The sequence below is a fragment of the Chaetodon trifascialis genome, chromosome 23 (genome assembly GCF_039877785.1).
Source record: "Chaetodon trifascialis isolate fChaTrf1 chromosome 23, fChaTrf1.hap1, whole genome shotgun sequence".
NCBI lineage: Eukaryota > Metazoa > Chordata > Actinopteri > Chaetodontiformes > Chaetodontidae > Chaetodon > Chaetodon trifascialis.
This window is the reverse complement of record NC_092078.1, coordinates 19,089,051-19,103,388: the sequence shown is the minus strand read 5'-3', so window position 1 is coordinate 19,103,388 and position 14,338 is coordinate 19,089,051. Positions and strand designations below refer to the sequence as shown.

At 41.6% G+C, this 14,338-nt stretch overlaps 1 protein-coding gene across 1 annotated transcript in view; it reads left to right on the top strand.

The window, feature by feature from the left end:
- ache (acetylcholinesterase (Yt blood group)) overlaps positions 1-14,338 on the top strand; it is a 42,169-nt gene that overhangs the window by 15,404 nt on the left and 12,427 nt on the right. The window lies entirely within an intron of this gene.

Below are 14,338 nucleotides of genomic sequence, written 5' to 3'. Positions count from 1 at the left end.
CATGTCTGTGTCTGAAATCTTTCCTTATTTACTAGACAGTGCGCTATATATACTGTCAGCCATTTCATTTGAGAATCTTAGACTTAGACTTAGACTGAACTTTATTAATCCCAATTTGGGAAATTCTTTAGAAATGAATGCTAACGACGGAGTTGTAAGGGAAATTCTCCTTGTTGTTTGTTGAGAGTTGCTAATTCTCTGAAGAATTATAGACTCGGTGTGATGAATCAGGTCTCTTTAATACATGCAGCATGGAGGGAAGACTCATGCAGAGTGTTCTCTCCAGATCTCCACAATGTCTTGGCTTTTATACTTTTCAACAAAAGGACAGATGGTTATCACACACACCTGGTAATCATAAACCTTCCTTCAAAGACAACGACCATTTGGGGGAGTTCACTCATCCTGTTTCTTTAGGGTTTATGCTATACCATAAACTCCTCAGGTACAGTGAATTGTACCTCTACCTTCCCCCTCTATCCGGTGTCCCCCACTGAATGTCCTTTGATCCTCTTTCTTCCCTCAGTGACAAAGGGCCATAAAGAGTTTTACAATTCATAGACTGATTCCCAGGATTAGTAAGTCATCTAATTCCTCCAGAGTTACTGCAACAGGCGGCCACCTAACAGAGCGCCATCTTCAGATCAATCAGAATGAGTGTGTAAATGTATTCACTATATATTGCCTTCCAAAAATAATAATGAGGTGTGTCCATATTCTGACCACATTTGGTCAGATGCTGAATTGCTGACACTAATCTTACACCCACATTGTAACTTTGGTGATTGTATCCAGCGTCTGTGGTGCTGGGTTGAAGATGTGTGTGAAGCTTCCACATTTCAGAATTTGTAGTTTCTCTGAAGCAACATCCATGTTGGAAGTGTTATAGTCCACCACAAGCTCAATGGTTTTGCTGTTATCAATCATTAGGTGATTGTCGTTGCACCATTTGCTGAAGCTCTTCAATCAGTCCTCTGGACTTCTCTTCAAACATACTCTCGCAGTAGAGACAACGTTTCTTACTGTAAAATATTCACTGGAATCATATGAGTCAATATAGTGAAAACTTATTATAAACTTATTACTTACTATTTCACCAAAAAGGACACTTAATACCTTTTATTTAATTCTTGCTCAGCAAGGTTGTCCGTGAGCCTCTGTAAACACTCTGCCTATTTACGTGTAAATGACACAGAGAAGTGAAACTAATGGCGCTTTTCCATTACACAGTTCCAGCTCTACTTGACTCGGTTCTACTCTACTTGGTTTGGTTGAGTTTCCATTACAATTGAGTACTTCATAGTACCTCCTCAACGTAGGCGGGGTCGTCATACCACGGCTGCGCGAAACTGCCATGACGTCAATTTGTACGCAATGCAAACAGAGCCGACAAACAATGGAGGACATCGAGGCGATGTTGTATTTGCTGCTCGGTTTGTGGCTTTTTGTCACACACAAAGCAAGACAAGAAACCCAGAAAAGGCTGAGAATAAAGAATAAAGTCAGCGGTTGCTGTTGCCCGGCGTTACAATGGAGGGGGCGGGATTGTTTTTCCTGTGTTGGATGTCGCAGATCAGTGATGACACTCTCCGGCCAATCAGTGGCTGACAGGCTGTTGACGTCACACATATAGTATAGCTTCTATTCGCTTGGAACCTCGCCAGAGCAGGTACTAAAAACAGTATCAGGTACCAGGTACTATCCCTAATGGAAACACAAAACACAAACACAAGCGTAGAGTCGAGTCGAGCTAGTGGAAATGTGGCATAACTGTGCACTTATAGCAGTCATTAGCCCCCCCTGAAAATAAGAATTGTTGTGTTTTCATTAACTTGAAATGAGCTCTTTATATGTACACAGAACGCAGGTCCTCTTCCACGCAGTCAAGCCCCCCCCCCCCATTTGGTCATTTGGGGGGCAGGACCCAAGTTCACCATAGAAACACCAATGACAATACAGAGGGAAGTAAGTCCAAACATAGGGTATTTCATATGAGCCCCCCCCCCAGCCCCCCCCCGTTTTTGTAAACAACCAGGACCCTCATGATCGATCTCAAACTAACACAGAGTCATAGGAGCAGATAGTTGCAGCGTTTTTTTGAGCTGGAATATCACTTTTGACCACAAAACAGCAAAGGTAAGACATACTGTATGCTTTTGAGAAATATTTTTCTGCTACTGTTTGGATGTGGGCTTGCCAAGTTTTCGTTGCACAGTGAGGAGGCAGACATTGTCGTGATCATCAGACTCTCTGCTTTCATATGATATCAGGCTTTTGTGGTTTGTATAAAGTGGTGAATACAACAGACACTCTAAAGTGGACATACACTGTTTCCGTGTTTTCCTTATATGCCCATATAATTTATTGCAGTATGAATTAGGTTTCGTTTTGGTGGCAATGCTTGGTAGAGGCTTATAGCTGAGTTTCTCCCCTTATTTTGGTATGCTACAAGTTAGGATTGGTGCTCACGAGTGTGACCATCGATCATCGACGTGTGCACGTATCCCAGGTTGCCCCCTGTACAGGGGGCACTCGTATTGAAGACCAAAATCTCAGTTTGCCGCTCTTCACAGAATAAACTGTTGAGTGCCTATTTTATAGGGAGCAGTGAATTAGTGAGGGAGATACAGCCTGTGTGTTAAGTACAGACTGGAGTCAGGATGTGATTAGCCTAGCTTGTCATAAAGCACGGTGAAACAGCAACCTTGTTCTATCCAAAGTTCGATCTGTTTAGTTTACTTATTTACCTGTCTAGTTTTGTACACAAATAGTGATTTTAGGGGGAGTTAAATGTGACCCGCAACGAGAAAACCAGCAACAAGTCAGCCCAGCGCAAGTTGTGTAAACGAAGAAAAATTGATTCTTTTAAAAAAATTGTGATTTTTGTTTTTTTTTGCAGAATATGTAAGTTGAAATCATGAAGAAGCTACTCCATGTTTCAAATAACAGTATTAGGGGCCTTAAAACCATAAACTTTGCATTTGAATTTGGGTTATTTTCGAGGAAATTCTCGGTCCTAGTTGGGGGTGTGGCGATTCAACAGTAGATTAGCATACTGGCTTTCTTTGGCTATTCACGGCTTCAGGGCATTCAATCGATCGCAACTGGACTTTGTCAGTTTGTCTTGGAAGACGTTTCGCCTCTCATCCGAGCAGGCTTCATCAGTTCATGCGCACCGGACTAGATAGGACAGCTCTAGTCCCTATTCACGGCTATTCACGTGCTCCTGTTCTTTTTTCAGCCAATCAGTTGCATGTTAAAAGGGAACCACATGGCTATTTATGCAGCCGCATAATAATCCAATCCCCTTTCTCCACATAGCCCCGCAGTTTTGAAAAAGACTTAAAGAAAAAACATATGAGCGGAGCAGAGACACCAGTGGGAGAGTGGAGCGAGAGCACGCCAACTTACCGCAGCGAAACCCACGACTTGAAGTCCGTCGGTAGCAGAAGGATCTCCTTTGTCAGGAACATCAGCAGCTGGACTCAAGGAGGATCGAATACTTCCGTAGAGTTTCCCAGGGCAGCCGGGAGTTAAGAACGACGCGGTCTGACTGACGCCAATCCTGACCGTCTCTGACTGACTGACTGACTGACTGACTGACAGGTCCCGAGTATTGTGAGTACTGTACATATTCGCCATATTCACTTGTTGCACTGCGCTAAGAGACGCAGTGTCCTGGTATGCAACATTTTGATTTCCTGTTTTGATTTTGTTGGGAAGATCGGTGGTAAAACCCGGAGCGGTCTTTTGAGTGTATTTTTTGTTGATAAGGAAAACACTGGATTGAACTGAACTGAACACTTTGAGGGATTGCACTGAATACTATTGCCACACAGAGACATGCCTGTATGTTGGTCACTGGTTGATTAATACACTGTTGAACATTATGTTAGTGTTCATTTGAAGTCACATACAGGGATTACAAACTGTTTTTTCATGCTAGATGCTATGGCTATACCTTACATTGTTTGTAGCTAGCTCAGTATTGTCATTTTAAAATGCAAATAATATGCACATCAAAACTTATGTTAGATCAGATGATCATATTATAAGCTGTAATGGGAGGTTTAGATATGGTAATGTGAGCATCTGCTGTTAATTTGAATAACACACCAACCTGATGCTGTGCTTGAATAATGTGTGAATAACACACTTGTGGGTGAATAACACACCTTTGGGTGCATGAATAACACACCCACGGGTGAATAACACACCTTTGGGTGCATGAATAAAGTATTGACTGTGATGCTAATGTGCCATGACCCATGATCTGAAACAAGGGGTTTCTTTGTTTTCCTTTTTCAGAATTGTCAAAAACACTCTGACTGACATAATCAAACACAGACTGATCCATTCCATGCAGTTCGCAGCGCATGTGAGTAGTGATTGACAGATGTCAGACACGCCCTCAGACGCTCCTCTGGCTCTGATAGGTTGTTTTGTGTTGGGCGCAGTGGATTCTTGCAAATCGCAGTAGGAGCAGTAGGTGGGACCAATGGAGCCGTTTTTTTTTTTTCACAGATTACATGTTTCATGTCCTGCTGCAAGCACATTGAGCACATTGTGGCATGTCATATGAAATGTGCTATATAAATAAAGTTGAATGAATGAATGCTGTCTGGGCATAGGGACAGTTTTAGCAAATATGACAAAAAATTACTTTTATACAATCTACCCGCTGCAGCTTTAAGTTTAGCATTATTTTACCTCAGCATGGTTAAAAAAGGTTGTATCTTTTGGTTTGGCTAAATGCCAAGTGCTGCTCACGGTGGATACTCCAGCGTTTCCTACGTTTGCATGTGATGCCTTTCTGGTGTTTCTGACAATTTGATGCTAGGACTTTAGAGTCTTTCAGCTCAAAATGTTTGAAAATTTTGAGGGCAGATCCCTTTGCTTGAATGTGTTTATGGCTGCAGCTGCTGTGGGGTTTATATTGTCTGTGCTGTCTGTTTTAGTGATGTTTTATTTTGCTGTTAAAGTAATTATTTCATCTCAATTCAATTTCAATTCAATTTTATTTGTATAGCGCCAAATCACAACAAAAGTTGTCTCAGGATACTTTCCATATAGAGCTGGTACAAACCAAGCTCTTTTATCTACAGAAAACCAAAATTCCCCCATGAGCAAGCACTTGGCGACAGTGGCGAGGAAAAACTTCCTTTTAACAGACAGAAACCTCGGCAGAACCAGGCTCTGGGTGGGCGGCCATCTGCCTCGACCAGTTGGGTGAGAGAGGGAGAGCAAGAGAGGGAGAGTGAGACAGACAGACAGACAGACAGACAGACAGACAGACAGACAGACAGACAGACAGACAGACAGACAGACAGACAGACAGAAATGCAGTCAGAGAGAGGGAGAGAGAGAGAGAAACAGAGAGAGACAGAGAGACAGACATGCAATCAAAGTAACAGTGACACTGATCTCATAGCCTAATATTGCTTGTTCCACCTGCGGCAGTGTCCATAGCTCTGTTTATTGTTAGATCGTTTGTGTTTCACAGAATGAAGTTTTGTGCTAGTATCTGGTTTAGTGTGGGAAAGGTAAACAGAGGAATGCTGTTGTATATCACTAATAGATTATCAGTGGTATTCACAGGCTGCAACATCTGTACAAATGTTGCTTTGGACCTCAGGGGTGTGATGTTGGATTGATATTTAATGAAATTGTAGGCTTATTCTCACTGATGTCTGTGTTGTCATTCTTCTAAACTTCACTCAGTATTTCAATATCAGGAATATTGTTATCTTTTTGAAATTTTAGATTTGTTGCCAGTGACAGAGACAATGGGCAGTTTATATAGTGTAATAAATGCATCTTTTAATTTTTAATAGATGTGACTGACTAGATTCTGAACAGAGCTTATACAGTAAAATGTAGCATGCATCATAGAAAGGGGCAGGCGTTTATGCTGTTTAAGAAATTGTCACATCAGGTAACTCCCACCAAAACCACAAACTATCGCTGTTCACATTACTGTCTGTGTCCAGATTAAGATTGTAGACATAAGACTTTGTGTATTGAAATTGTGAAAATGTTAGCAATCAATTGCCTTTAGAACTTAATACCATAGTTGTCGAAGTGGTTTCACAGAAGAACAGGGATTGAACCCAAATGCAGACCACATGGCAGGGCTGGTGTAGTTCAATAAATATACTAAGATGATAACAGCAAACCCAAGACTTAAGGCAGGTGAGAAAGGTGAGGGTCAAAACCACAGTAAAAGTCCAAAGTAGCAAACAAAAACCAAACCAAGTAAAGTCTAGGGAAACAAAGCAAAGTCCAAAATCTCACATAACCAGCAAAATACTCACAAGGGGAAATGCCTGACACAAGAGGTACGAAGACAAACTAGCAAAAATAAAGGAAACACAGACTTTAATACATTGGGAGGAAGATAAATAAGGCACAGGTAAAAACTGTGTTGCAAACTGCAGTAAAAACCCCAATTGAGATACATGTTCCATAGAATGGACATAACTCCATTCCTATGCCAAACTTCCTCAGTAACATTGTGGGCTAATAGTCCTGATGGTGGTAATACAGCAACCATCTTGAAAATATATAACCAGTCGTAAGTGCTACGATTTTGCAACTTTTACCAAAATGTATGCTCAATGTGCAGAAATGTTCAGATGCTTTGAGCTGGCAGGAATTATGAAGTCCATCACTTAACTTAAACAATCTGCTCGAACATTTTTGGCTCTATTGACACATAACCCTCTACACTGCATATTCAGGCTGTCTTCTACAAATGATCCTGGCAGATTTCTCAATTATCAAAGCTGTTGACTGAATTTACCGGACCCAAAGTGCCATGCTCCAAAATAATGAGGCAGGAAAACAGTTGAAGTAGTTTAATGATTAAAAGGTAATGACTGAGTTCAAGCAAAACCAAATCCTTAAACTGAGCTGAAGGGTATAACGATCCAGTCCCTTGGCAAGTGTAGGTAGACAGGTCCAATTCCTCAGTGAGAGCAAACTGACTGATCCAAGTTTTTATGTGAGAGCAGACCGGCCAGAAACCGACAAAGCTAGTATGGGCTAGGCACCTGAGCACAATAGGGAAAACATAACTGATTAGGTATACTGAAGGCAGACAAGACAAAAACTTACAGGATACTTAACATGAGCTTCAGGTCTGGCCGTTACCACATAGCAAGGCAGATGATATGACGAATACTGGTTGTAATCTGGGTGCTTACACTGAATGAGCAGGTGGGTCTTGATTGATGATTGTGTGCAGGTGTGTTCAGGAAACTGGTCCCAACCTGCTGGCGACACCCTGCAGCAACACAGACACAGAATAGACAGACAAGTGAGAAGCGCTCACTCTCATGAGCGCTTCCTCCAGTGTGGGTTTTAAATTGGATCTGTCTGCCATACACCACCTTGCTCTCACAAACACAGTTGTGTTTGGTTATAAATGTGCAACAATGCCTGGAGACATGTCTCCCACCTGTTAGGTTGGAGGCTGCTGTTTATGTTTTGCAATGTATGGTTGTCATAGTGACAGGATTAGCTCAAAGGTGCTGTAAGGGATAGGGGGCAGCTGTGTGTGTGTGTGTGTGTGTGTGTGTGTGTGTGTGTATTGATACTATTTCTGAACACACTCCCTCTCAGTTGTATAGAGACTATTTTGGTGATGTCACCTTTCTCTGTCCCTCACACATACTGCAGATTCAAACAAACAAAGTGATATTATTATCACTGGACTTTGAATATTATGACTTGTTTTCTAACATGGACGGTGTGAGTAAAGCAAAAGAGGAGATTGATTATAGTTTTCCTTGTTTTTACTGATTTATATTAGCATTACTATACTATACATCCACAGCAAACATTATTCAACTGAGATACTCACTCAAAAATGTGTGTTGTTATTTTATTCTTAGCTCATGTAGAGTTTACTGAAGACCATTACTGCTATTTTTTGTTTGACTTGAGCTGATATTCAATTTTCATTAGGGATGATACTACAAGCAAACTGCAGGTGTTTGTTTTTATAGCTCAAACATTCCTGGCATTGGCCCTGTGGATGAAATTTATGGTGGTAAGACCCTATAAATTGCAGCCATTCCAAACCACTAACAATAACCGTTGCAATGTCGCAGTGTTTTTTTTTTTTTATTGCTCCAAGCTTCTTCATATATCAAATGTGTATTATTAATTCATATTTGGTGATAAACAGCAAAGTTAAAACCAAATTTGGAATTCAGAAATATTAGAGTAAATGTCTGAATGGTGGAGGTGTTTGTGCAAGGTTTTTATTGTGAAGCAGCTGCTACAGGTCATCATTAGGAGTACTCAGCTTATGAAAACAGTTGTCTAATGTCTGTGTGGCTCTGGAGTTCTCTTTAATTGTAAAAATAACCCTTATGATGTCTTTGTGATGTCATTAGGGCTTGGAGACAAATGTAAAACAGAAAGCCTGATTTGTAGCCTGAAAGATGTGGGTATTTACGACACAGTCTCCTATATGAACTGTATTGAACTGCAATATTAAATCAATGGGAGGAAGGTTCCCTTAAACCAGGGATATGCGTTAGTCACAAATGCCAAGTCAAGTCTTTGAATGTGATATCTTAATCACTTTTTATTATGGCAAGGCCAGCAGAGTGCTGCAGTTTACTGCTGGGCTTAACAGTCAAGGGACTGATGTTTGTATTGATTTGCTCTTCTCTTGAGAGTAGTGCTGAAACAATTGGTTGATTAATTGACCAGTCAGCTGAAAGAAAAATAATCATCAGCAAGGGTTTGGCGATATGATGGTATATACCATGTGACGGTAAAAACTTTGGCAATACTTTTCCACTGCGGAAGCTATCCCTTCGTGTTTCTGCTATATTTTTGGGGCAGGCAATCTAGAAAATCAGGGCTAGATTCATTGACAACTAGCCACTATGTTTGGGCAACTAGGCTTCATTCGGGCAGTTCCTGCTCTACCTACACTCCACCTCTTTGACCATTTTTGGTTAGCCGGGGGTTTGGCAGATTTGGAGATGGCAACGGCCAGAGACTATGTCCATGTTTTATACAGTCTATGATTGCGATGTCATATGTGATGGCGGGCAGAACCACAAGAGTTAATCAGAGAAATGAGAATCAAGAGTGGGGGATGTGATTTGCAAGTCTGAACACTGCGGGCTCTATTTTCGACTCCGCCACCGGTGCGGCGCAGGCACGGCGCAAAGTCAGGTCCGCTGCGTCGATGGGGCGTGGTGGCGCAGACTTTGGTATTTTCGTGAGCTGCACCGCCGGCGCATCTCCACCTCCTTCTCATTTCAGTCCCACCCAGCGGCGCAACTCGAAAAGAGGGAGGGGAGAAGGCGTGGAGTGGGTTTGGCACAGCCGAGTCAAATCTTCACCAATCACAGCAGCTCCTCGCCTCACCTTTAAGAACACCGCTGGCGAGGTTTCCAGGAGACTGACGTCACTCATGTCTCCTGACATCCGGTCTGGGGACATCCATCTGGTATATTTTGTTTATATATATATATAGTTTTTCTATTTGCTTTTTATGTATATAGTTCTCTCTATTTTCTTTCTTTTCTAATTTTTTTCTAATTCTATTCTTGTTCTTGTTGCACTGCAACAAAAACAATTTTCCCTCGGGGATAAATAAAGGATTTCTGATTCTGATTCTGATGTCTAAGTATGAGGTCCTTAGATGGTAAATCCTCCTCCTCCTCCTCCTCCTCCTCCTCCTCATCCTCCTTAAAGCAATGATGTACTCCATCTTTGTAGATAACGTTAAGCATTACGATGATAACTTTTGTATTTGGAATGAAATGACGTGGGTAATAGCGGACAACATCATCACTTACATTTTTTCCATGTGTCTGTCTCTCTCTGTCTCTCGAGTGCTCTGAGATAGATGCAGTATATATGCTCTGTAGGATGTCACGGCTGTTTCTGGTTGGCACAGCGACCTTAACCGATTAGTTCTCATCCCTGTTTCACCTGTGTACATTCGGTCATGGTGAGTGACCATTACGCGTGCCGAACGCGCTTGCGATGTCGTCAGATGAGATACTGATCAAAATATAGGTCTGACTGTATGTGCTGACTCAGATAGCTGCATTGAATCGTCACTGTTGCTAATTATTGATCGCAGTGTGCGTTCGATGACTGACCGAGCACTGCTGAAAACACCGTTAAAACCACGCTGCCGTCTTGTTGACGGTGTGATATATGGCGTCATCACGTTTTCAGTGGATAGCCGTTATTACCTAGCAGCCACCCATCCAGAGGGGTGTCCCCATGAACGAGTCATGTGCCGACCCGGGGAAAGTGGCATACACGTTTGTCACCAGGCAATTTGAGTCACAGATCACCAGACATCCCTGTTTCACCTGTGTACATTCGGTCAGGTCGAGTGACCATTACGCATGCCGAATGTGCTTTCGATGTGGTCAGATGAGATACGGATCAAAATATACAAATTTAGGTCTGACTGTATGTGCTGACACAGATAGTTGCATTGAATTGCGGCTGTTGCTAATAATTGATCGCAGTGAAATGCCAGACACTGTGGAAACCTGACTGTGAGGTGTTGGTGTCGTGAGCGCACGACTCCGCCGGTTTACGAAGGCGCACAGAGTTGACCAGGTCTGAGGTGGCGAGCTTTCAGTGCACTTTTACGCATTATGCCGACACCTTCCCCTACTGCGCTGCAACGCCCATCCACTTCTGTACGCCTCGGTTTACCAAAATTCCAAATGGGCCGTGCGCCTGCCTGCGCCGCTCGAAAATACCACTGCGCTGGCGGTGCAGCCTGCGCCGCGCCGGCGGCGGAGTTGAAAATAGAGCCCTGCTTGTGTTGAGAAGTGACACCTCAAGCAGTGAAATGTGTGTATTTTATTCTACTGTATCACTGACATGTTCATCTGTATTGTAGAGCAGGAGGACTCTGTCAGGCTGTTGTGTTTAATATTCAAGTCTTTTCTGGGGAAGCCACAGGCCACTTACACATCTCCATTCACTGTACTGTCCACTGATACCTGCACCAGGGTGTGTCGACATCCTGAAGAGGCCCTCAGATGTGTTTAACTGGCTGCCTAAATCCAAGACATGAAGAGTGCAGTTCAATTATAGACTGTATAAATAGTGGATGGAGCTTCTTGGATGCTTTAAACCAGCATTCTTGCTAACGTTCAGCAGGGCGACTCCAGTGTCTCCAGAAAGAAGTCCAATTTTATGTAAGGTGATGAAAAAGAATCTTACATTTCATTTGATACATTTCAAGTCAATAGTTTATGAGTTTATGGCCTCAACTGCTAGTTCCAAGTCTTCTTCAAGACAGCATGATATTCATTTTGTAAGTTATACTAACAGTTAGAGCAGACGATACAATAGCATCTGCTTCAGGGCATAGTTACCTTGTGTCACTATGGTGGTGTGTTCGAGGGTTCTTAGTCAGGTCCAAACAGGATTGAGGCATAGCAGTGCATAAACCTCCCCACCCTATTGCCCAAATATGACCATTTCTGGCTCCAAGAAAGCACAATGGAGATGGCCATAATGCCAAACTCAGAGCTTCAGAACGATACTCCACAAACCAATGGATGACATCACGGTGGGTTTGCACTTCAATCCAGGCTTCATTTATTTTAGAAGTGATTTCTTTTAATGGTTTTATCTAATTGTCAGCATTTTACAATATTCTGTCCAAGATGATTCCAAGCAAATTCTGACTAAAACCATCTGAACAAATTACACTTGTAAAAACATTTTTTCATTTCATTTTCATGTGCGCTTTGCATGACATACCCAAAGAGATGTGTGGCCAGTGAAAAATATTATTTTTTTGTATTAGGAATTTGTTCTTTTCAAAAGTCAAACTGACTTTTCATTTAGTCTGACTAAAACACTTACCTTGTTGTATGATAGTAGCTTTAATATAAGTAGTCTTAGACATATTTTAGACCATGAAGACAATGGCATCATAAGTCATACCTTCCTGGCTAAAATAGTTTTGGATTAATATGTCTTTCAGTAGAAATGTGGCAAGTAGCTGTATTAAAAAGCTTTTTGAATTCCCTCTTGAACCTGAAATAGTTATGTAACAAAGTATGTCTAACTCCAGGTCTACCTAAAAGCTTGTTTTGGGAGCTGTTTACCACACCTCATGGTTTTTTCAGCTCTTGGAGTTTGCTCAGTTGTCATCACTTGACCTTGGCATAGAACTCTATGTCAACAGACAGGTAGACAACTTTCTTTTAAGATATGTAACACCTACAAGGGTTTCCTGCAGAGTTTTGTAATGTAGACGCCTCAACCCACCTGAAATAAGAAGCAGCTCCGCTAATGTAAGTAGAGATATATACATCTGTATGTTTTATTAAATACTCTGGTGACTTATTAAGCTTCAGGAATAACAAGTAGCAGAGCATAATCTCAGAGCGAAGGCCATATAAAGAATTATTGAGGAGATTGTTTAAAGGTCCAGTGTGTACATAAGATATGACCAGAACTTTAAAAAATTAAAAACATTAACATTATTTTTTTTATTACAAAACACACTACATTCAAACTTGAGTGAAAAGAAACAACAACAAAAACTCACCAACACCATCTTGTCTTTCCACCATTACAACAATCCTGGCTGCTGATGCCTCCTGTCCCTGCCTGCCATGTGTCTGTCATTCCCAGATTCAGAGTCTTGGTCTGAGCTGCTGTAAATCACCTCTGTACTGTAATCGCTGTCGTCAGACTGGCCTCTGTCAGTCTTGGAGCCTGTGTTCTTATCTGATCCAGGCGTGTTGCCTGGGAGGCTGCTGAGTCCATTTCCGTTGTCTGTGGTGTAAACACCAGCAATCCCACAGTGCTCAGGGCTCTCAGTCAGGGCAGACTCCAGTCAGCTAATGACCACTAGCTGCATAGCTAACTGAGCTAACTAGCTAACAGCTGCTAGTAGCTATAGCCAAAGCTAGCGAGACAATATTGAGCAGCAATTAGTGATTAGTCTTGTGATGTGCTCCCCCCTATTTGTTTGGAGTGACCTTGGACAGATGGCCATATCTTAAACATTGTACCTTTAAACCAGGGGTGTCGGTTCAAACTTGTTGGACTTTTTTGATTGATTGTGCTTAAAGAAAAACAAAACAGCTTACATCACAACAGTGCCTCAGTGGGTTTTCATTTATTTTGTTACAAAAAGGGTTGGTAGCTCATTCTCAAAACAGCAGCCTCAGAGCTTATTAGTCAGGATGGTGATCTCCCTTCACAGCCTTTTATCACGGGGGAAAATAAGGGGGCAAATGGGATGGTTATATTTAAGCTGGTTATGGAAATATGTTATTAGGGTCATTAACACATCAACTAACATTTGTCAGATTGACTAAATTTATTAAGTAATTGGGCTTGTGAACACATGAATACTATGTAATATATTTTAAACTCACCTATAATGGGAATGGCGTTTTGGACGGAAGGATGGCTGGCAGATCAGGATTAAGTTTGGTTGTTGAAATGCGAAGGACTTTACAGAGATGGCTGTCGGTCATTTTGGTCCTCAATCTGCTTTTGTTCAGAGAAAAAGTTTGCTTATGAGATATAGGCAGTATGTTGAGCCGAGCAGACTCATCATTCTTTTTGTGTGTCATCGCATCAGAGGAAACTTGGCCTTTTCCAAGCTACGGTAGAAGTTTGGTAGAGAGAGAAGCTGATGTTGATTCATCAGAGAATTATCACACTAAATTCAGATAAGTTCTAGTCGCAGACATTCTTCCACCTCTTCTGCATCCATCAGGAAGGGAGTTGAGAACAACTTGATTTTCAATTATAAAAAAATGTTGGAAGTGCTGACTGAATTCTGTCAAAAGAGATGTGATCACAGACACATGTAGCAGAAAGGTTGGCAAAAGTAAATTTGATTTTGGACAGAGTGGGGGAGTGTGCACCATTGAAGTTGCGTAGTTGTGTCTAAGAGAGACAAAGCTTCGCAGAGAATGCTTTCACGTGTGCATAAAGTTGTGGTACAAGCTGGTCTTTGCCTTGCAGGCTCTTGGTCAGTGTGTTAAAATGTTCAGTAAGATCAACTAGAAATGCCAGGTGTGCAAACCATAGCGTATGTCTCATTCAATGCCATATTCAATTTATTTATATAAAGCCAAATCACATCAAAAGTTGTTTGATGGCACTAGACCATACTTTAATTTACAGAGACCCACAATTCGAACAATTCCCCCATGAGTTAGCTCTTGGTGACAGCAGCAAGGAAAATCCATCCATCTTTGTGTATATTAATATGTGATAGTATTATGTGCAATAATATGTATATGATAATGACAAAAATATGACTTAGAAATTGATGTTAGCAGTCAAGAAGAGCCAG